This window comes from Rhinatrema bivittatum, chromosome 1, assembly GCF_901001135.1.
Source record: "Rhinatrema bivittatum chromosome 1, aRhiBiv1.1, whole genome shotgun sequence".
In the NCBI taxonomy this organism is placed as follows: domain Eukaryota; kingdom Metazoa; phylum Chordata; class Amphibia; order Gymnophiona; family Rhinatrematidae; genus Rhinatrema; species Rhinatrema bivittatum.
The window spans coordinates 746342110-746366833 of NC_042615.1; the positions used below are offsets into that span (position 1 = coordinate 746342110).

At 40.6% G+C, this 24724-nt stretch overlaps 1 protein-coding gene across 9 annotated transcripts in view; it reads left to right on the plus strand.

Moving 5' to 3' along the window:
- Nucleotides 1-24724, plus strand: part of DAB2 (DAB adaptor protein 2) — a 259005-nt gene that overhangs the window by 29720 nt on the left and 204561 nt on the right. The window contains exon 2 of one of the 9 annotated variants that reach the window (XM_029578280.1): nt 18508-18575. The exons of the other annotated variants lie outside the window; for them this stretch is intronic. The gene's annotated coding sequence lies outside the window, so the exon portion shown is untranslated. The remainder of the gene's footprint in view (nt 1-18507; nt 18576-24724) is intronic. 9 annotated transcript variants of the gene reach the window in all.

The following is a 24724-nucleotide window of genomic DNA, read 5'->3' on the forward strand; positions in this document are numbered from 1 at the left end:
TTAAGAATTAGAAGATCCAAAACAGACCAAAGAGGTAGAGGCAAGACAATTATCTTGGCCAAGGCCCCAGGTCTGGTCATTTGCCCATTCATGTTGGTTCCCAATTTTTCATACATGCTAATACTTTCCTTGAGCAAGTTTCAATTCAATGCAATTTTGAAGCGATCCCTCAGTATAGCTGTGTCCAGCACAGCAGTGCCAGGCCTACCTGAAGGCACTATACAGTGTACTGACAGATACCGCTCCACAGCTTTTCTCTCTTAACATCAGACAGGTGAATGGTAGCCTAGGCCAGGTCATTTCCAACATCTCTTGTTCTCATCTTGTAGGACACCACTGGTAGTGGCAGATGGTCTGAATTGTGGGCCACTCATTTATGTGTAGGGAAAAGCACCAGGCAAGATCTGGTGTTTATAAGCACGCATTTGGGCCCTGCTCTACTGTATGCGATGGTATGGCTTGACAGAAAAGAATGCATTGGGAACAGTTTATTTCCCTTCTTGACCAGTTATTGGTCAGATCTATCCCCCTGATTATTTATTGGGAGGCAATGATCTGGGATATGTTTCTGGCCAGCTGTTGATAACAGCATTAGAAGCAACATTGCTCTCATCACATCACTGATGCCTGGCACTCGTGTTCTATGGTCCGATTTCTCCCTCATCACTGGTTCCGATGTTCACGTTTATGAGATAGATGGTAGCCAAGTTCAATAAGCAAGTGGGCAATTTCACCACTCGGTGTGATGTTTACCACATCAGGCAGCACTGGCTGTGCATTGAATGTGCTGAATTTTTCTGCAAAGATGGGGTACACTTGTCTTGGTATGGCCCAGGACCTCTTCCTAAATACTTTTAAGACTGGCCATCCAAAAGTTTTTGTTCTAACAGGATGATGGTTGCAGCTTTAGTGGGGGATCCCGGGCAAGCTGGCCGGGTCCTGTGTCAGGAGTACCTGAGCCTGGGGAATTTTGGCCCAGGAGGGGGTGGGATGTATGACAAATTGTGACCTCACAAACTATGCTAGGGGATTGTCTATTGTCAGGGTCAGTGTCACCAGTATGGGCAACAGACCTGTTCCCATTGAATGAGAACGGTGAGCCTTGCTTGCAGGTGGCATGCTGACGGGTAACAAGTTGCTTTGATGCCCCTCGAAAGGACCATGACTTTGCTTTTATGTGGCAGATCTGATTGTCCGAGGTGAGCCATTGTCACAAAATCACCATTACTTTCTAGGTTCACTCTTGCAGTTGTGATATTACTTTATGGCTCGGGTACTTAAGATCTAATTGTATTGTTATTTATCAAGTCAATATTATTTACGAGTCAGGGCAATTCTTTGTGCATAACTTAATGTCATGGGCATCTGATTCTATCCCTGCAATGGGTAGTCGTGGCTGCTTAGGTTATTCAAATTTTTGTTTTCTGGTAGCCAAATTAATTTTGTTTGATACGAACAAAAATGGGCTCATTCATCCCATTTTTGTTTCAAACTAATACTCATCCCTATATAAAAGCTTGCAAAACTGATCTGAAATCAGGATGTATTTAGGAGTCTAACGACCAAAGTTTAAAATAAGCAAGTTTTAAAATAGCCTTAATATCTGCTTTGAAAGAAAGATTGGAATCTAAAATCATCCTCAAGTCCCAGACCTCTGTCAATGGAAAAAAACTGTCCCTTAAACGCTGCGGTGTCAAATGTTTTGTCATTCTCATTTGAAATTTCCCTATAAAATTCCAAGGCTGTTTGATTGCAATACTAGTGGAGTGGTATACGCTATCATTTGTCCGTGTAATTTAATCTACATAGGACAAACGACGCGCTCCATTCGTTGTCGTATTGTTGAGCATCGGAGCCGTATTAAGGCATCGCGGGAACATGCTCCTTTAGTAAGTCATTGGATTGAGAGAAGCCACACTGTGGAAGATATTCGTTTTTTTGTGATCAAGCAAGTAACCCTTCAACATGGGGGAGATTTATCCCTCATGTTAAGAAAGATTGAACAACAATTTATCTTTAGTTGGCAGACTGTGATCCCGTTAGGACTTAATGGTCCAATAGAATGGAATGCATTTTATTAAGAGGTGGGTAGTTGAATAGTTCCAGCAAGGTCTATTGGGTTCTGATTAGGATAAAAGTGGACTGGGGGTGTTTGTTATTTGCACATTATGTTGAGGCTGTGATCAGATAATTGGCAAGTGCGTCCAATTATCTGTGTTCGCTTCATATAAAGTTGTTTGAATCAGCATTACTTTCATTCATCAGTGAGTGACGACGTGGCACGTCACCTCCGGTCTGAACGTGAGTATTGGAAGGTTTCCTGTGCATTGCAGTAGTTGGTGGTGAATGGTAAGCAAGTTCTTTAGGTATAAGAAACAATTTGTGGGTTATATCGTTGCAGGATATGTTCTTTGAGAGCACGGGTTGGTGTGTCTTATAAGATTCATGAAAAGGATTGAAGTCAGTATCAGTTTGTAACAATTAGCGGGAACACCGCGTGACATGCTGTGAAACAAGGAAGTGTTTGGATTGATGGCCCTAGAGGTATCGAAAACATTGTGAAGGATGGCGTTTATAAGAACTTAATGAAGTAAAACACTCGGATATTTATAACTCAAGGTAGGTGTGGTCGTGATATATATTTGACCTGAGTTTGTCAGGTGGTTCAGTATAGGCTAAGAGGAAAAAGAAGAAAAAATTGTGTTTTCATTGTTTTGATTGTAACGGGTATGGTTAAAGGATAGGTTTAAAAAGGGAATTAGGAGATAATTTTGAAGTTCGGTGATGGTGAATTGGGCAGGGTTTTAATGGTTAAAGTTTGGAGTTGAAAAATTGAAGAGATATTGTCATTGGTTATGGGTGAAAAAGGTTTTTTAGATTAAGTTGGAGGTTAATCCCTGTTATATTGGTTTATTGCAGCGCGTCTGCATATGCAATATATGTGAATTACATTGGTCCCTGAGGAAGCCCCTCATGTGAGGAGTGAAACGAAGAGATCTTGTGATCTACTTTTGTCGGACATCAGGAATTATACATCTTAGTTTAAGAAACTTATGGCAATAGATAAGATTTACATTGTTGATTGTTTGTAAAGAAAATACATATGTGTAATATATTCGTGGCAAGAGACTACATTTTGTATGTGATATCTCAATGAACATATTTTTTAATGTGTTGGTATGAATGTGTGAGTGTGCTAGCTTAGTTTTTATTGTCTACATAGGTTGTGGGTGAATTTAAATAAATTTTGTATATTTACTATATATAATTTGGCTCTCTAAATTTGTGTAATTTTATGACAAGTTCATAGAGAGTTGTATTCAATATACCCTTTGTGTAATTACATACCTTAAATTTGTTTGGCATGATCTCTGGTCTAGAGATCAGCTCGCCCGCCCACCAAATTTGTTTTGGATACCTGTAAAGCCAACTCGTTAGCAAGCTTTTACTTGACTATTGCCTGCAAACATCATCTGTATTTTTAGAATGGATATTCCCAGCTTAATATTTTCAGTATATAACTTGAATTTTACTTCATGAGAACTAATGAGCCTCCCAAGTGGAAGTAAATAAAAGTGGAACTCCAGCAATTATAAACTTCACAGATGAAAGGTTCTCGTTTAGTTCAACCTATTGAGTGCGAGAAGTTAAAAATGGCTCTAACTTTTAAGACAATGCTTTCTCTTCCAAACAGATTAAAAAAATTTGGTGGCTAAGGGTGTCACAAGCAGAAGATATATCTAGAATACCTAGAATAACCGCCCTGTTCCTAGCAACCTCACAGAAAAGGGTGTCTCTGTATTATGATTAGTCTTAAACCCACATTGATGCAAATCCAAGATGATATTCTCATCTATAAAACTCTGTAACAGTCTGAGAGCTCTTTTTTTATAATTTTATAATAAGTAATAGGGATGTGAATCATTTTTTGATGATTTAAAATATCGTCCGATATTTTTTAAATCGTCAAAAATCGTAAGAGTGCGATACAATAGAAATTCACCCGATTTATCGTGAAAAATCGTTAATCGGGTTTGTGTCCACTAACGGGAGTTATTTGGGGGGGGCAGGAAAATCGGCACACCAAAACAACCCCCAAACCCACCCCGACCCTTTAAAACTAATCCCTTACCTTCCCCCACCCTCCCAAATCCCCCCCAAATGTTTTAAATTACCTGGTGGTCCAGTGGGGGCACCGGGAGCGATCTCCTGCTCTCAGGCCGTCGGCTGCCACTAATAAAAATGGCACTGATGGCCCTTTGCCCTTACTATGTGACAGGGTATCCGTGCCATTGGCTGGCCCCTGTCACATGGTAGGAGCACTGGCTGGCCGGCGCCATCTTTAGATGTTTAGAATTAGGCTTACCAATTAATTCATTGACTCTTCTAAAATGTTCTTGAGGTCATAACGAGGTTATGAGCCTGGTCGAAAAATATTTGTCTCTATTCAGTCGCTGGCAGGCTAGGTAACTTAGCCAGATACAACTTTTTCTGCTTATTTAGCTGGGATATACAGCAGTGCAGGTGAGCCACTGAATGTACTTGGCTATCTTAAAGTTGGCCAATTTAAGTTTATCTGGCTAACTTTAGATCTTTTGTTTGGCTGCCCTAAAGTTATCCATCTACGTCAGCCAGATAACACTGAAAATAAGTATTTATCCAGTAAACTTAACCAAATAACAAATCCCATCCCAGATCACCCCCGCTATGCCCCAGACTTATCTGGCTAACATTTTAGCCAGTTGGGTATTTAAATCCTGGCATTTGTTTAGTTATGTGCCAAAAACTGGACAAACACACTACATAGCTACATACCTAGTCTTTTCACAACTCCATAAGCCGACTTAAAGGATCTCAGAAGCTGCAAGCTTGGATTTGTCAATAGGTACACTAGACCTGTGCCTAGGGCGGCAAAAATCAGCTGTGCTGAATCTCATTCAGCAGAGGACATCACTCTTTTTCTTAATCCTGTTTCCTCATCCTGCTTTGCTTCTCTAGGCAGCATGCAGGAACAGGAGAGGAAAGGGACCAAGCCTGCAGCAGACGAAGCAAAGGGGAATCATTTTGGGGAGATTAGGAAGGGCTAATTGAAGGTAGGATGAGGGGAATCAGCTGGGGCGTGTATGTCTGTGTGTGAGGGACAGGGGAACAAGGGTAGGGGGCAGTTTTGGAGTGTGAGAGAAAAGGGATTGGTTCCCAATGTGTCTGTATGTGTCATGTTGGATGGGATGTTAGGACATACAAGGAGGAGCAGGGACACCTCCTTCCCACCCAGTGCAGTTCAAATTGTCTTTCCCTTGATCTTGGATTCTATCCCCCAGATCTTGGAACCCAGTCCCCTCCAATTCTTACTCCCTCCTTTCCTTCCTCATTACAAGAATATTCCTCTTTCCCTCCTCTTCCCCATCCCAGATTCTTAATCTTCCTCATCCTTAGTCCTCTTTCCTTCTCAAGCTCCTCACTTCCTCTCCCCATCCCTTAGAACTCCTCCCTGTGCCAATACTTGAGATCACTTTTCCTCACCAATAAAAATAAAATTAATTATACTAATAATTAAAACAAATGTATTTTTATAATGTGATAAAAAAAATGGAAATGTTTGCCAATTTGCTTCAGAATTTTTAAATATTTGCCACAGATTCTATCCCTGAGCTGCCAGGGGAAATGAAGGGACTGTGTCTTCGACCTTTTGCTCCCTGTTTTCTAACTTTGGGAGGAGAGGGGAGCGATGGGGCGAGAGCACCAACACTGCCTAAGGGTGCCAAAATAGTAAATCCGTCTCTGAGAAGCTGTTAATATAAGATTTGTACCAGGGATAAGGAGACATGCCATCGCCTCTCAATTTGTCTGTTTTAGCTCTTGACAATCTGGAGTAAATCAAGAGACCGCAAACTTTTTTTTTCTGGAAGCCTTGACAGACTTAAGAGGCACAACCTCATCTAAAACTTGACAAAGAAGAATAAAACTCATCAATTATAGTGGTGATATCTATTTTAACACTTGAATTGGACTATAAGTCCTTTTTTTCAGTGGTTCTCAAATGATCTGAAACTGCCTACTATGGGCAGCGTTAGCACAATTTAGTTTGAAGTTAGGAACAATTATCTTACATTGAATAAAAATATGATCCTTGATCCTTGATCCTTGATCCTAGGAGATTTCAACCTTCATGTCAATAACACCACACTCACAACCAACTGTGAAACCCTCCTCTCCACACTCTCAGCCTTGGGCTTCCAACAGATTATCAATAAGCCCACCCACAAGGCAGGCCACACTTTGGACCTCATTTTCACAAACTCCGGCATCAAGCACTCATCCCATCCCATTTGCACTCCAGTCCCATGGTCAGATCACTCATTAATCTCCGCCACCTCCTTAATGACAGAAACCCACAAACCTCAATCCCCTCAATCTCCATTCCCTTACAGAAGATCTTGCTCTTCCGATGACCTTAACTTCCACCTGGCTAAAGAACTTCCAAACTTAAACCTTGCAGACCCCAACGCAGCCATATCATCCTGGAGCAATATCACAGAGGAAATAGCAAATAAATTATGTCCTCTTTCAACAAAAATACTCAACCTGAATTCACATAAGAGACAACCATGGTTCACCAAGGACCTACGGAAACTCAAACAAACCCTCAGAAAAAAGGAAAGCCTATGGCGCAAAACCCCTTGTGCCAGTACCCTGTCTACTTACAAATCTGCCCTCAACCATTACAGGAACAACACTCTAAAGGCAAAAAGAGATTTCCACGCTCTCAAGATCCACGACATTATCTTTGACGCAAGAGCCCTCTTCTCCTACGTATCCGAACTAACTCAACCTAACTCTCATTCCTTCCCTAGTGAACAAGCACAAGCTAAAGCAAATGAACTAGCCCTATTTTTCCAAAATAAAATCTCCAATCTCCTAACCCTCCTCCCACCTAACCCCACCCCTCTGACTAACCCCCTACACATTCCCAACAAGACAATCTCACTGGACACGTTTGAACCTACCACCCGCCTTAGAGATCCAATCCCTGCTAAAGAAAATGAAACCTTCATCGCATCCCTTCGATCTAATACCGTCAAAACTTCTTCTGTTAATACCCGAAACCATCTCTAAACCACTTGCGGACATTATAAACTGCTCCTTAACACAGGGAATCTTCCCAGAGGCACTAAAAACAGCTTCTCTTAAACCTCTACTAAAGAAACCAGATCTGGACCCCATGAACCCAAACAACTTCCGCCCAATCTCAAATCTACCCTTTGTAGCAAAGATCCTGGAAAAACTGGTCAATTCGCAACTCTCTACCTACCTCGAAGATCATGAAATACTTCACCCCACACAATACGGGTTCCGCAAGACCTTAAGCACTGAAACTCTTCTCTTATCACTAACTGACCATCTCACCATGGGCTTGGACAAAGGACAATCGTTCCTACTAATTCTACTGGACTTGTCGGCAGCCTTCGATACGGTCAATCATGCCACCCTCCTCAACCGCCTTTCAGACATTGGAATTACAGGCTCTGCTTACACTTGGTTCAAGTCTTTCCTCTGTAACAGAGGCTACAAAGTTAAAATCAATAATAAAGAATCTCCCCGCTACAATTCCTCACAAGGAGTTCCTCAAGGCTCCTCACTATCCCCAACCCTTTTCAACATATACCTTCTTCCTCTATGCCAACTGTTAACCAACCTACAACTAAAACATTTCTTATACGCCGACGACGTACAAATCTTGATACCCATCAAAGAAACTATCTCTAAAACCCTCAAATACTGGGAAAACTGCCTACAAGAGATCAACCAACTCCTCGCCAACCTAAACCTGATTCTAAACTCGGCCAAAACAGAACTCCTCCTCATCTCCCCTGAAAATAGCAACTCCCCACACTCTGCAACAGTTAACACCATTGCTACACATGCAAGAGACCTAGGGGTAGTAATAGACAAACACCTGAACCTAAAAGCATTTATAAACAATACAACCAGGAACTGCTTCTACAAGCTGCAGGTAATCAAGAGAATGAAACCACTACTACACTTTCATGACTTCAGAACAGTCTTGCAATCAGTAATTTTCTCCAAGATGGACTACTGCAATTCAATATTGCTAGGTCTCCCAGCCTCATACATAAAACCACTTCAGATGCTACAGAACGCGGCAGCCAGAATTCTGACAAATTCCAGAAGAAGAGACCACATCTCGCCAATTCTATCTAATCTTCACTGGCTGCCAATACACTACAGAATCCTACACAAGTCCATCACCATCATCCACAAATCCATCCACTCACAGGCCCCTCTCAACCTCCAAATCCCCCTCAGAATGCACTCATCATCCAGACCTATCAGAGACGCCTACAAAGGCTCCCTGACCGTTCCTCCAACTAAATCTACACTCCATAAGGCACTCAGAGACCGGGCCTTTTCTACAGCGGGCCCCTCTCTTTGGAATACCTTACCACCGGATCTTAGACTTGAACCCTGCTTACCAACATTCAAAAAAAAACTTAAGACTTGGCTATTCAGGCAAGCCTTTCCGGAGTCAAATATCCATTGAGAGACCTCACTGCACAATGTTAATATCCATAAAGAGACATCACTGCACAATGTAAATAAGTTACCTCTGTAAATTTTTACGCTACTATCCTTATTTCCTTCCTCTCCCAGTTCTACAACCTTGTTTTATTGTAACTTTTGCTTCCGTTGCACTTGTTAAAAGAACAGTTTTTGCACCCCCTGTTATATGTAAACCGGCATGATATGATCTTATCATGAATGCCGGTATAGAAAAACCTTAAATAAATAAATAAATAAATAAATGATCAAATGAAATAACTCCAGGATGTAAATTTTTTGGATAAAATTTTGTGTAAACAATATTTGACTAAAAAATCGTCTTGCAGAATGAGTTGGAAAATCAGTTGAATCATATCCATTGAAGTCATAAGCATGAAAATGTCCTCAACACAGTAAAAGGCTCATCAAAGTGAAGATTAAAATCTCCTAAGGTGATGAGTGCTGGAGTTTTAAGATGAAGAGCAGTAAAAACGTCAGTAAATGTAATGAGTTATTGCCCCTACCCATGGTAGGCGATATACTAAACAAATGGCAAAACTTTGAGTGAGAATCACCATGCTTTCAGAGCCTAAATCAAAAAATAAAGCACAACAAAAGCTTTATATCCAGTGGCTACACCCCCTTTCTTATTACCCCTGGATGGTTGTTTCCATAAGCATAACTCATCTTAAATTAAATCCATTGGCCTCAGAAAGCCAGGTTTCGGCTATACAAAGAATATCAAGCTTCCATTTTAGGATAAGATTATAAATAATTGAACACGTGTTCTTAACGAACTGGACATTTATATATCCAACTTGTTAAAATTGTGGGACTCTGTAGCTCTGAGGCCTTAAAAGCATTTGAAAGACATTTAGAGTATGTAAGAACACTTAGGTGCAGGCTTGGAGGCAACTGATCACTACCACAAGGACCAAACCTGCCCTGACCTATAATTACTGGAATGGAGTTCCCTATATTAGGAGTATCTAGATCACAACATAAAGTGACAAAGAAGCACAATTACTGGGAATGCACAAAGTAATTAAATGCTCAAATCTCTGAATGCATGGATGAAAGATTTATAAATCGTGAAAATAAAGCCTCAAGGCTTCGCAGCCAGAACAGAATAGATCAGACGAAGCTTATGAAATAGGAAGGGGAACTATAGATAAAAGTACTTTTTCTTCCAAATAAAACTGGCCCCCGTAGATACTCTGAGGGGCAGACCATTTGGGGACCTGTTGGCCAGGAGGTCCACTTCTGGACCTGATTATTCAAGCATGTAGAAGGCAGGAATGTTTTATTTATTTATTTATATATATATATATATATATATATATATATATATATATATATATATATATATATATATATATATATATATATATATAATAAAAAAACAAGAGAGATACATCATTGTACAGAAAATACAATGAGTGATTACAACAGAAATACTTCTGGGATAATAATTTATAACCTGTATTAGGGATGCTAGCAAGATATATATTTTGTTGCACATTGAATGATAGGACCCCATTTAAACTTCATGGAGGTCATGTGTAAATGTAACAAACTATTGTAGCAATTTGAAAAAGCCATTTATGTGCATAAAGTGCACTTACATGTGAATATTCTATGGGCAATTCAATGGCATATATTGTAGCAATTTTCAAAAGCTCATTTACACGGGTAAAGTTGAATTTACATGTGTGCAACCCAGTTTTAAATGTGTAAATGCTTTTTTAAATCAGGCCCCATATGGCTGACTTGAGACAATCTAAGAGATGTTGGTTCTGTGAACTGTCCATTGGTAGTAGCCATCATATGCTGCATGATGGTTTAGTTACTCCAGTTCTGGCAAAAAATGTGAGTAATTTTATTTATTTATTTGAAAACTTTTCTATACCGTCGTTAAGTTAGATAACTGTCACAATGGTTTACAGCAAGGCACGATAATGAAAATGTGAGTGGAATAGATTACAAATTAATCATGTGCCATCATAGTGCGGTAACAATTCATTTCAATAAACTATGTGTGTAAATTAAGCTTGTCTGTTGGGAAATTATTAGGTGGATTGAATTTAACATTAATGTGCATTTGTAGCTTACAAGTAACAACTTCTAGTCTGGTGCGTCCTTATCAATCAACTGCTTTTTCCATTCTCTCTATCTTTATAAAAAGCTTGTTTAAATAGCCAGGTTCTCAGGTTGGTTTTGAATATTTTGAAATTTCTCTGCTGCCTTATTTCGAGCGGCATGGTGTTCCATAGCATGGGGCCAGCCAGTGATAGTGCTCTCTCCCTAACTTGCTTGAGGCGTGCTGTTTTGACAGAGGGGACAGTTAGTACAGCCTTATTAGCAGATCTTAGGTTTCTTTGCAGGACATGTACGTGCAGTGCAGTGTTAAGCCAGTCAGCTTTTTCATCGTGGATTTGTTTGTGAATTATGCATAAAGCCTTATATTGAATTCTTTGTTCAACTGGGAGCCAGTGTAAATCAGCGAGTGTTCCTGTAATGTGTTCATTCTTTTTTTGCCAGTCAAAATTCTAGCAGCTGAGTTTTGTAATATTTGTAGTGGCCGAATTGTAGATTGTGGTAGTCCTAAAAGTAGTGAGTTACAGTAGTCTGTACTTGCGAATATCATTGCCTGCATAACTGTGTGGAAATTGTTTAGCATTAGTAGAGGTTTTAGTCTTCTCAGGATCATTAGTTTCGCATATCCTTCTTTTATTTTCAATGAGATGTGTTGTTTCATGTTTAGCTCGGGGTCAATTATTACTCCTAGATTTCGTACTTTTGTTGCTAGCTCAACGGTTTGGTTATTTTTAAGTGTGAGTGTTGGTTGAATGTGGTGTATGTCTTTACGTTCAAGATGTAAGAATTCCGTTTTGTCGATGTTTATTACCAGTTCATCTGATTTAAGAGCTGTTTAATATTAAGCCTAAAGGGCAGATCGGAGTCAATGTTTATAAAGTCAAGCATACTACCTAAATTTATATCAAAGAGTAATTGAAAAGATGACAAACTAATTGACTAGGTGGTTATGAAATAGTGGCTGTTTTAAAAGTTGTCATGTTGAACCCACACACACATCTTCTTTGGAAACTGATATGGCTTCATTAATCTGCTACTAATTTGATATTCACAGCTGTCTGAAATTGTATCTAATTTACTTTTCAGCATATCTTTATTTCTTAATGGATTTTATTAATTTCTTGAACGAAAGATCTCAAGAGATGACAGAGAATTAACCTGGGACTCTTAACTTCTGAAAGTTTGAAATTTAAAAATGATTCTAGTCTTTTTAAAAATAAAATCAGTCACGTATGTAAATGTGTTGCAGAAGAGTCAACATGACTTTTGTAAAGAGAGATTATGTCCGAGTAATTAAAACAAAAAGAGGACTAAGGGGCCTATTTGCTGACACAGAATTATGATAAGGCATTCACTTGTAAAACAAGTCTCAATGCCTGCAGTAAATTAATGAGCAGTTTCCTCATGCGAAGTCATTCAAAGCAGTTCATTAACATCAAAATAAATAACTGCAAATTGTGCTAAGCCACACGATTTGTAGTAACATGCTGGCTATTAGAAAAAGATGCACTCATTATTATTTTATTATTTTTTTTAAAGCATCACCTGATGTTTTAGTTTCATCTCTACACTCCTCTCCCCCCCCCCCCCTCAAAGTATCTAAGAGTAATTCCCCTTGACAAGGTACAGATAAAAGCAACAAAGATTAGGGGTACAGAATAACTTCCATATAAAGAAATGAATAAAACTAGGCATCCTCAGTTCCAAAAATAGATAGAGGGAAGGTATAATAAAGGTATTAAAAACATAAAAGGTGTATAGAAAATAAATAAGGAATTATTCATTATGTCTCCTAATACGGGAACCAGGTGGCATCCAAAGTTTTAACCTAAAGGAAACGCCACCTAACCCAATACAGTTAACCCCTGGCGCTCTTTTCCCCAGCACATTGTGGAGACTAGCAGTATAACTGGATTCCTAAAGAGATGGGAAGTATTTATGGAAGCTAGATAAATCTTAGGCTACTTGACCATATCGCCAAAAGGATAAAGAAGGAGATAGCCCATCAGAGGATTACTAAAATGGTACAGAGCAAAGGTTCCCAACTCTGTCCTGGAGGACTCCCAGCCAGTCAGTTTCATGATATCCCAGTGATGTGCATGAGATACATCTTTAGCTTTTGGGAGCTTTGCTCCCATTATGAGTGCAGTTATTCTGGGTGTAAGTAGTACAGAATTAGCCAGTCTATGAGGTTGCCTTCGTATGCTAAGAAATAACGGGTTACCTTACAATTCCCGCTCAGTGGAAAAGAGGTTCTAAAATAAGGGGCTCATAGAATGAGGAAGTAGGCTGAAAATTAACAAAAATAAATATTTGTTCACTGAAGGGGTGGTAGAGGTATGGAGTATCCTCACAATGGAGATGATGGAGGTAAAAAAAAAAAAAGTACTGGCATAAGTACAGAGGATCTTTGAGGCAGTGAATGAAATGCAGGAAATCAAGTAGGAAAATTGTGGTTGATCCACAAAATAAGCAGTGTGATGTTTTGATGTCTCCCCATCTCCGCTCACCACCTTATCATTCTCTCTTCCCTTAATTGTATCTCTCTGGCCCAATAACAGCAAAGACTCCATCTTGCCTTCTCTTTGATAGACCTCAGCACCTCTCAACTAAGCAAAGGCTCTGGTAACCGAATATTTGATTGTCCTGATACACTAGTAACTTGACTTCCTTCCTCTTCCCCTTCAGTTAAATATTTGAGCGAAGAGAAACTGAGTTAGTTGCATCTAAGGATCTGATTACAGGGAAGCTGCTATAAAATTAAAAAAAAAACTCAAACTTCTCTTCTCTACAACCACCAGTTGCACTCATCAGTATTACTCCAGCAAGGTAGGCATAGAGTCATCAGGTTGTTGTACATGCAGCTAGCCCTTCAGGTATGTAATGGTGCAATTATACTTCTAATAGGCAAATGAAAATTGAGCAGGTGAATCACATCACACACACAAAAAAAACAAACCAAAAAACCCCAACATACATATAACACAATGAGGAGTATTTCAGGATGTTCACAAGTGACATCGTTATTACAACAATTTCATAAGACATTAGAGGTGTGTGTGTGTGTGTATATATATGTATATACACACACAACAAAAACTAAATTTGTTTAGAGTACAATTTAATTAACAATGTTTAAGTGCTCATAATACCATGTGAAACCATTTTATAACATGATAGCAAAATTTTACCAAAGGATTTTTCATATAAAAACACCACTAATTCCCAACCAATAAAGGACTCTCGTTTCACCCGACCAGGCTTCCTCAGGGGGCAATCTTTCTGTAATGACAAACAGTTCATAATCAACCCTACCATTTATCACCATAAATCCTAAAGTACCAATAATTTCCTGAGCCTATATTTCAACAAATGAATACCTAAAAAATCGCAGCTTCAAAATATTCAGCAAAACCGCTGATATAGCATCTAAACGTTCTTCAAATGTGTATGTATTGTATATGTGTGTGTGTGTATATATGTATATATATATATATATGTATGTAGAGTATGACACCCTCCCTTGTGGGTTCCATTACAATTTGTATGTGAAGAGCTACTTGAAGGATATCCACTATCTCTCTGCTACTTGTAGATTCCGCAGAAGGGATACTTCAGTCTACATCTGGCAGGTTAAAGCCTCCATTGAGCAACACTTCTGCCTTTTTTTTCCCACCTTTGGATGTCTTCAATCAGATTTCTGTCCAGTTCTTCTGTTTGAGAAGGAGTCCTATAGATCACACCAGTAAAAATGGAAGCACCATCTGCTTTATTTGTTTAGAACTGTCCATAATGCTTCTTCTCTACTCCACGTTCCTTGCAGTTCAGTTGCTTGGGTATTGTTTTTGACATAAAGAGCTACTCTACCTTTTCTATCTTCACTGTACTTCCTAAACAAGTTATAGCTCAGGATGGCCATATACCAATCATGAGAATCGGTGAACCATGTCTCTGCAACAGCAACAATGTGTAAGTCCGCCTCCACCATTAAGGCCTGCAGGTCTGGGATTTTATTGCATTTGTGGTCATAGATTTCCAGCTGCTATTCCTAGACAACTTTTCTGCTTTTTGGAACTAATTGATTTTGTTACTCTTCCCACTTGCCATTTCACTGGCCACCTCCTGCTACCCCCCCCAGCTCTCCAGTTTTAAATGCTTGATAATATATGATCTGATTTTCTCACTTAGCATCCCTTTCTTGACACAAACAAATGTAAGCCTTCGCTAACATATAACTTTTTGCTGTTCCATACATGGCCCCTGTCTCCAATGTATCCCAAACCAGATTTTGAGCCAGCAACCAAGTTACCTCCTTGACAATCCGTCACCAAAATTGATAGGCCTCGATGAAACACGAGAAAGAGCTCTCAGTAGCAGGTCCAATATTTTGGAATACCCTCCCTTTGGAAATAAGCTGTAATGATCCCAAATTTATTTAAAAAATATATCTGAAAACCCACCTTTTTAAGATCGTCTTCAGTGTTTGACCCTTTGTGTTAGAGATTATTTGATTTTATATTTTGTGTTCATATTTTATTTATTTATTTATTTATTTATTTGTGGTTTTTTTATATACCGAAGTATAGCGTTTTGCCTTCACTCCGGTTTACAGGATAACAACGTAATACATACAAATAACGTAATACATACAAATAACTTATAACTGTATTTAACATTCATATAGTATAACTTTATTTAACATATTAGAAGAGAAATTTATATGAAAGAGGTAATCGACACGAGTAAATATATGATATTCATTAATTATTATGTGGAACGAATAGCAATCTGAGCGGTGTAGGGTTGATGTAGGATAAGGGTAAGAGTAGGAGCTCGGGGCACGTTAAGTGCTACAGGTAAAGACTTGAGAAAGGTTGGAAGAGGATGAGGGATGAGGGCAGAGGGCAGAGTAGGGGAGGTGAGAGGGAGAGAGGGGGTGGGGGGAGAAGGGAGATGATACAGTGTTTAATAGAAAAGGATTATGTTATAATCTGACGTTTATTATTTTATATTGTGAAATATGATTACAAATATTTTTGTAATCTGCCCTGAATATAAGAAGAGCAGAATAGAAATATTTTAAATAAATATATGGCATAGCCTTTCTTTTCCTTTTCCTTGAACAGATAATACTTCCGAAAAAGCAATAGTTTTTTGCCATGTGTCTAATCTTTCTTTCCTAGATTTTGGAAGGCATTCCGTACTTATGGATGCCATATCACTTCTGGGGTGCTCGTGTCCATCTCTCTAGTTCATGTGAAGGAGTTTGCCACTGTTTCCTCATTAGGATTAGCTCACGGGTCTCCGGCCCCTGCCCTCAGTATTGGGACTTTTCCCTTTCCCAAAGTACAGGGTGTTCCACAGAATGATGAAAAAAACAATAAAACTCCAGCTCAGAATTCCCAAAAAATCTCTCTCTGCCAAAAATAAGTTGGGTTAGTGGGCTCAATTCAGCTGAGGGAAAAAAAAAAATAGCTCCTTACTCTTCAAGAGCCATCTCAAAATGATCATGTTCTCTCTACCTTTAGCTCGACTTTATGCCCTTGGGATAGCCATTCACAGTCTGCTCATTGGAGAGGAATGGAATGGAAAATCCCACTAAGCTGTTATTAGTCCTGATGGTAAGAGACCTAGAACCATCTAGTGGCTAACCAGTCAGCCTCAACAGTAAACATGGAAGAGCCAGGCCAGTGCTTTTATTGGGCAAGCTTGATGCTCTAGGCGACCGCCTAGATTTTGGTGGTGGCAAAATCCTGCCGAACATAATGTGGAGGTAGCGGAATATAAGAATTGCTACATAAAATGTCTAGAAGGTGTGCTGTACAACAATCCAATACCATCAAAGAGTGCTGTGCTGGAGCCACTGCCACCAGTAGTTAAGTTGGCGGAGTGGGAGGTGAATGACCAAAGGTTCACCTAGGGCACCAAATATACTTACGCCGGCCCTGGTAAGAGCCAGGGTTTAAGTTTTAAAAGCAACCTCAAAATGTGGATTTTTAGGTGGGACTTGAATATTGCCAGAGAGGGGGCATTTTTGAGCGACATCACATTATACCAGACATGAGACTATGAGCCTGTATGTGCTCACAGTCCCTGTTGCAGTCCTGCCCCTTTCTTCTGCCGCATTGTTTTGAAAAGGAAACCAGTGAGATGTGAGGAAAGGGCTGCTTTGGGGACAGCGAGCATGTGTCAGTTCAGTCCCACACAGTGTCCTGCTTTCTTTAAATAGCATGCACACCTCTGCCAGTGGGGAAGAGGAAGGCGTGGCACTGCAGCATATGTGGAAATGTAGGGGTGCAAGTCAGGCATTCTGATACTAATTATCGAGGGCTGGGGCGGCCTCTGTTGCATCCCCTTGGTTAAAACCCATACCGAACCTTCTCCTGTTTGCAGGTCTTATGTTATCTGCCTCCCCTCCTTCCTGGCGATCAGATGAGCAGTAGTGAAGGCAGGATGGTGGTGCGGGGATACAGTAAGCACACACGCCCTGTTTTTGAGGCTGTGCTTCCTGATTACAAAAGACATGTACATCTTGGGAGAAGAGCAGCCAAGCACACAACGCTATCTGCACCAACTTTTTTTAAAAGCTTAGACCTGCCCTTGTATGTCCTGTATGGAATTAGTTTCATTTCTTTAACCATATGTGGCCCAATTTTGAAAACACAACAATTATGTGACCTGTTCTAGTTGAAAAAAGACATACGACAATTTCTTTAAGAGAAAACAGGACTACCCTGTGTGTAATGATGCTTCACAGCCTTACAAAATACTTTCCCTGGGAGATTTTTGCATTTTTAGATACTCCCCAGATATTGGCCAGCCCTTCTCTTTTGGGCTTGCTCAAGCTCCCCTTTATAAGCTGGGTTGAGCGTGCTCAGATTGTGTTTGGCTGTACTTTTGGTTGGGAGGAGATTGGACTTTTGTGCTGGTGAGCCCACTAGGTCCCCCCGCAGCTTGCAAGAGCTAAGAGGATAACGGGCCCTCACAGACCAGGACCCTTTTTCCTTACTTGGAGAGAAGCAGAGAAGAAAGCGTTTTGTCATACAGAGAGTGGGTTTGTTTCCCCTGACCTCCCCAAACTAGAAGAAAGTCCCCTCCTTCTTGGAAGGAGTAGGCTTGCGTTTGCCTGTCTGTTTACCAGTCAGAGGGGCTGGCAGTGCTCCAAAGAGAAGAGATTTGTTAGACGAGAAATATACATTTGAAAAAAATAAGTGAAAATAGAGTGAAAAGGTAGGTGTGCTCATATGAGAGCATGGGGCAGTGCTTCACTTCAACTGATAATTATATCATTACACACTTACATTTATAGGTAAAAACTACGTTCAAAAGACCTTTTCCAAAAACTCAAATTTACATAATCACCATGTATTATATCCAAGTGCCACCAGCTTTTGCTAATACCTGTAAGATTTTTACCACCATTGTATCACTGTCATGTGATAGGAGCAAAGGGCCAGCTGGCACCATTCTGGAAAATGGGCCCAGAGCATAGGGGCCGCTCCGGGCTCCCACGAGACATCAGGGCAGATCTAGTAAGTCTAGGGGGGGGGGGGTTGGGGTGGGCCAGCTCCCGGGGGGGGATAGGTTGGGAGCTTGGGGGTGGGACTGGTGCCCATCACAGCTGAAACCTTTTTTGGGGGAACTTCAGCAGTCTGAGGAGCAATGGTAGTGGTGGTGGAGGGGGATTAGACGGGAGTCCTATAGACCCCTGCAGTACTTGAGACAGTTGGGGGTTGGATGGTGGTCAAGGCCAATCTGTTTTTTTTCCATTTTGTTTTAATTTTTAGGTTTTGGAAAATAGTGTGCACTATTTACCTAAACATAATTTTTTTTATTTTTTTTTTTAAGAAAAACACTTGAACACCAAAGTTTGACACCAAATGTCACCAAAGGCTTTGGCCAGCATACCCCTACTGGTGAGTTCTACAGTATTAAAAGTAAATTGTGACATCAAAACCCCCCAGTAGCCACTTTAATTCCTTCAGGCCTTTGCGAGCTAAGAGGAAACGAGGGAACAGCGGGGGGTGGGGGGGGGGATTTGGTGTCTTGCTTTAGTTTGCCTAGCTGCCCTGCTCCTGATGCTACACCTGAGGTCCTTGCTGCCATGCCCCTGGGAGTCTTGCTATAACTCAGCCTTACCTGCCATACCTCAGACTCTACACCTTGGGATCTTGCCTACCACTGTAGCTGACTGCTTTGGCAACCTCTCATAGTATCTGCATGCCTCTCTCTGTGCTGCTTTGGTCCGCCTATCATGCCTTGGGATTTTTCCTACCACCTTTGCTGCTTTCTTTCCCCTTCATGGTGCCTTAGCCTGTTCAATGGCTGTTCATGTTGGTGCCACTTTGCTGCTCTCATGCTGCCATCAGGAGTTCATGCCACTGGTCCGTGCCTCTCTTTTTGAAGCCTTTGTTCCTGCTGCTGCTTTGCTCCTCTGATGGTGCCTTGGAGAACTCCTGCCGCTGCTGACACCCGTTTGCCCCTTTACTGTGCCTTAGGCTATTCATGCAATTTTTGGGGCCACTTTGCCACAGTCTCGGTGCCTTGTAATTCTCTTCCCCTTCTGAGGATATCTACCTACAAGTTTTATTAGAATTGGAGAGAACCCCAATTTTAAATCTCAGAATGGGCTGCATCGCTTCCCCATTGACTTTAATGGAAAACTAAAAAAAAACACAAAAAAACAAACAAATGGGATGAATTAACACTTTTTTTTTTCTTTTGAAACGATCCAAACAAATGGGGCAATCTGCAAAATAAACAAACAAAAGCAAAAATATTGCCCCTGCACATCCCTAATCAGCACTACAGCAGCTTCCTTGCCTCTCCTCTACCTACACTAATGGTACATTCCTTTTAGTAGAGACCCAGTAGGGCTCTGCACCTAGTATAGAAGATCTGAAGAATTTTATCTGCCTATCTTTACTAAAAAATGTTCTGACTTTATCCTTTGACATTTGCAGAAACTTGTAGAATCTGTTGTGTGCATGTGCTCCATTCTGTGTTGTACAGCGTGGAATGTGTTGTGTTTCAATCTGTGGTGAAAATCCTCCCGAATTTGCAGCTACTTGATGACATGTATCCTAATGGAAATCGAGGCCTAGTTCACTAGGAATACACCTTTTTAACAGTGCCAGGGCTATATGCTATATGTAACCTATTGTAACATTGTTTCTTTGTTTTGGCTTTACTGACCAAGAAAATGAGGCTACATCAGCCCCAGAATTTTTAACAAATGGAGCCCCAGATAACTGGGGCTGATGACCATTCAGCTTCATCAGGAAGTGCAAAGATATCTCCTGCAGTCCTTCCACTAACCAGATTAGTAAAAGCACCATAAAGTTGCTTTTGAAGACAAAGGACAAGTTCTGAAATAATTTATTTTCTCAGCAGAAACTTCTATTAATATAATAAAGTGAAGTTTTTAAAAATGTATTTGCTTTTCCTTACTGTATTGGCATGTTATAGCCGCCTTAATCTTTTGCTTTCTAAATGAAATGCACCTGTCAGCATATTGTTTGCTCTCATTTTGCTCCTGCTAACAAAACCTCTGTAACCTCCACCTACATTTTGGCTCAAATTGCTGATTTCTCAGGCAGAAAACAGATGTAAAAGAAAATCTGTCTGCATTTACTTTTTTGCTTTCAACCCCCAAATGTTCAATAACAGGATATTTACGTAGCTATAATGTGCTTACTATGGTGCAGTTTGCATTTTTTTTCTCATTTAATAGTTACCTTTTTTTTTTTTTTTATACAGAATGATTTGAGAATATCCCACATACTTTTTTGTACAAACTCCTCAAATTTGTTCTCCACAGAATAAAATTGTAATTGGGATTTTGCCCAAGTTTGTTTCTATGCTGTTTGTCATGCAAATGGTAAAAAAAAAAACAAAAACCAAAAAAAATAATAAAAAGAGCTAAGCTTCCCCTAAGCAGAGCAGCCGTGGGAGGAAGTAAGGAGGGGAAGGTTTTAAATATCACCATCACCACCACCACCTCCCCCCCCCCCCTCCCAACGCACACATGACAGTCTACGAGGACGAAGAAAGAAAAAAGAAATGATGAGAGAGCATGTGGAAGCCAGTGCCTGCTGTAAGGGCAGTCAGGAGGCAGGTGATGAGAAGAGGGGGGAGAATACCAGCCCAGTAAAGAGAGACTGAGAGAAGAGGCAGGAAGAAATTGTGAGGAACTGTAGAGCCTGAGAGGAGTGAGCCTGGTCCGGGAGAGGCTGCCTGAAGCGGGTGAGACAGAGAAGGGCGCCGAGGGCCAAGTCCAGTAAGAGGTGCCCTGCTCCAGAGAGAGATCCACATCAGCCCAGATCCAGAGGTGAGACACATGCGTCAGGAAGTGTGAATCCAGCCAGAGCCTGAGAGCTGGTCGCAAAATGGCTTGAGAGGACGTTAGAGGTCAAGAAATCTAAGCGGCAACACCCCTGAGCTACCTTTTTGTGTGACAGAGTAAGAGTGACTGTGAACTGTAATTTTTCTCTTGTTCGCTACATTTAGGTGGGGACACTGAGGGATAGATATTTAGAAGAAAACTGCTAAGCAAGTTAGTGAGATAATACGTATCTGGTTAATTTACATGGGATTTGCTGTGCTGCTGAATATATCCCGTATTTGGTGCTACTTAGCTGGAAATAACTTATCTGGCTAAGTTAAACCTGCTCTATGGCAGGTCTGACTTATCCAGTTAAGTTAATCAGAAAGTATGAATATCACTACTTATCCGGCTAAGTTAACTAGATAAGTAGAGCTGTCCCTATCTGCCCACCCACTAGATATCTAGCTAGCTACGTAGCTGGATAAGTGGCGATTGCTGCACATAGCCGGATATTCAGCAGCTGCCACTCATCTAGATAAATTGCTGTTTACCTGGCTATCAGGCTCTGAATGTCTATTTTCTTAACACCATGCTGCCCACAGTTCACTGATGGCTAAATTTTCAAATGCCGGCGCACGTAAAAACATGGAAATACGTGCATGGCTGGGCCACGTGCACACCGCTGGGATTTTTTTTAAACTGCCCCAGCCATGCGCGTATCTCCGTGTATGCGCCGAAGACTGGCCTGAAGCAAAAGGGGCGGGGGCCGACCAGGACAGCACCGTTTTTTGTGATGTCCTGGTGAAGCGCGCGTCTGCTCTCCTGCTACATCGAGCGGGTAAGTTCTGTTACAAAAAAACCAAACAGGATAGTTAGGGTAGATTGAGGGGAAAAGGGAGGAAGGATAGGTAGGGGGGATAGGGAAGTTCCATCCCAGTCCACCCATTTAATTGTAGTGGACTGGGAGGGATACCGGGGATGGCCCTATCACGTTGCTACTCATTCTTAAAATAAACCCCCCCCTTCCCCCAGGTTGCATGTGCAAGTCTGAATCTGCGCGCATATGCGTGTGCCAATACAAAATCGGTCGGCATGCATTGTACGCGGGTATCGGATTTTTAACATGCACATGTCGCCGCGTTATAAAATTGGCGCGTCTTTGAAAATCTACCTCTAAGGTTCCAGTTGAAGTGAGGGAATACTTAAGCAAAGTAAGAGAAACTCTTTGAAATATACAGCAGTCAGTGTTTTGAGTTGTGCTCAGGGAGACAGGTATTGTCAAGAGGCTCAAGCAGAGCTACAGTGAGGGAACCAGGAATCTTGTGTGCTGCAGCATCACATTAGGAGGGCCTCCAAGGAATCATGAGTTCACGATTTGCATCAACACATACAGTGGGCATCCAAATAATCTCTAAGACGTGTCAGAGCTTTGAAAAGTGTTTTTGTTTTATGGTTAAAATTGAACCACAGTATTACTTGGTACAGATTGGCCAGTTTGTTAATCTAAAAGGTATCTGGATAAGTTTCTTTACCTGTCTGAAAAATGTTTCTTGTGCTATTTCAGTAAGAGGAGTACATTAATAAATAAATAAATAAATAAATATATAGAGGCATTGAAATCCTTTCAAATTGTGACTACAAATTTATTATTCTGTAATCACAATTAAAATTTTTAGTTTGTAGAAATTGTAAAAGATTGTATTTCTTTTCTATCCATCCTAGCCTCCTACTAAATTGTGGCCAAGCAGGATTAGGCCTTGTCCCATTTATCTGGTAGAGGGCGTGGGATTCTGGGAAAGGGAGTGGGCCTTTTCCCTTGTGCCTTGTTACTCCTCAGATGAGAAGAGCCCCAATTCCATCTTCTTTTGAATGCCACCGCAGACACCATGATAGGAATGAGGATGCTCTTCATTGCAGGAAGGGGTGCGAGGTTGAAGTCAGATACGAATGTCAAAATTACAGGTATTCATTTGCCTAAGCTCTGGTGAATGAGGTCATAAATGTTACATGTGTACATGAATACAGTGGAGAAAGCCAAAGATTGTGTTTATGTAACAAAGAGCACTATTCCTGCTACACCTGGCAATAGCTGAATTGTTATCTTAATCTGAATAAAAGTGATACAGTAAAATAAATCATGACATTTTCTTGATCAGATTTAAAATGCCGGCTGGGGAAGGTTAACATTACAAGCCAGGAAACTATGGCAGATGGGACATTTTATCGGAGAATCAAGATGATATGTCAGCTAACACCTGTGGGTCTGAGCATGTATGCTATTATTTATCTAATAAAGAAAGTGAGTGAGACATTTTTGTGCCAGCTGCTTGCTATTTGGGAAAGTTCTTTGAAAAATGCTTTTAACCTTATTTTTTTTTTTAAAGAGTTCTTGAGCTTCAGATTGTTTGCTGGTTTAAAATTTTTAATGATTGGAAGTATATCAGAACAAACAAAAGCTTCACAATGTAAAGATGTCGTCATGTTTGAAGATCTATATAAAACCCATTTATTGCCAACCCTGGCTTCAGGATTTTTTGAATGTGTTATTTCTGTTTTATGTCTCTTCTTTTTTTTTTTTCTTCTAACAAATCATGGCATATTTGTGTTTGTGCCGTGGCAAAATGTGGAGTGACATGAAATCTCTTAATGTTACAAAATATACGCAAATGTGTTGCCAGAAATAGAAAATCATATGATAGCATTTAATGCTATGTGCATCTGCTTTTCCCAGCCATTTGAAAATTCATTTTTTGGTAGCTTATAAAAAATATTTACAAGTACTGCAAGACAATGCTTTCCAACATACAAAATGCTGGAAAAAATGATGTAAAAGGGATCAATGCAGACACAATAACTCTCCAAAAAGGGGATGGAACTTCACCAAATTTGGCATGTAAGAAGAAAATGTGAATATCTCAAATAGCTCAAAACCAGAAACATCAAATGAGGTTTGGGGGGGGGGGTCCCCCCCCCCCCCAGAGAGCCCAGCTTCCAAAAAAATCCCTATTGCTCTCTGTGGGACACCGTTAAAAGCTGCTTGACTGTAACAGTGAGACTAGAACTCATCCAAACATCCTCATCAATCTTCCAGAAATTTTGGAATAGAGCATCACTGGCAGAAAGTCAGTTATGATCTGGGAAAATAACTAAAGCAACTGGCAAAGCACAGCACAAAAAGTACATCCTTTGCCAGCTACTTTAGTGATTTTTTTTTTCCCCCATCTTAAACATTGCCTGCCTGCCTCCCTCCCCCTCCCTGACACATTTATATTCCCCTCCCCTACCACACATGCACACACTTAGGACTAACACACCCCTCTACCCACCACAGAGACTAGGAAAATGAATATGCTTCTATATTCACCCTCCCCCCACACACACGCTTCTGCAGCTACACACACCTCAACTCCCATTACATACATGCACACAATTCATCCCCTAACACCCCGCACATACACATGCACACTCATAACCCCCTCCACACACATCTAACTTTCACACAACTCCCCACCCACAAATACATTTCATCACAACCACAACTGCTACAACCATACTTCTAAAAATAAATACTTCACACCCTCCCATATAAACTCAACACAGACCCTTTCTGCCCATACATTCATCCCTCAGATACTCTTCCACACGGGCACACTACCCTCAGCTCTAGCCCTCACATCCCCAAACACGCTTGATGCATGTGCACACCCCCACACGCATGCACACCCATTCTACAAATTT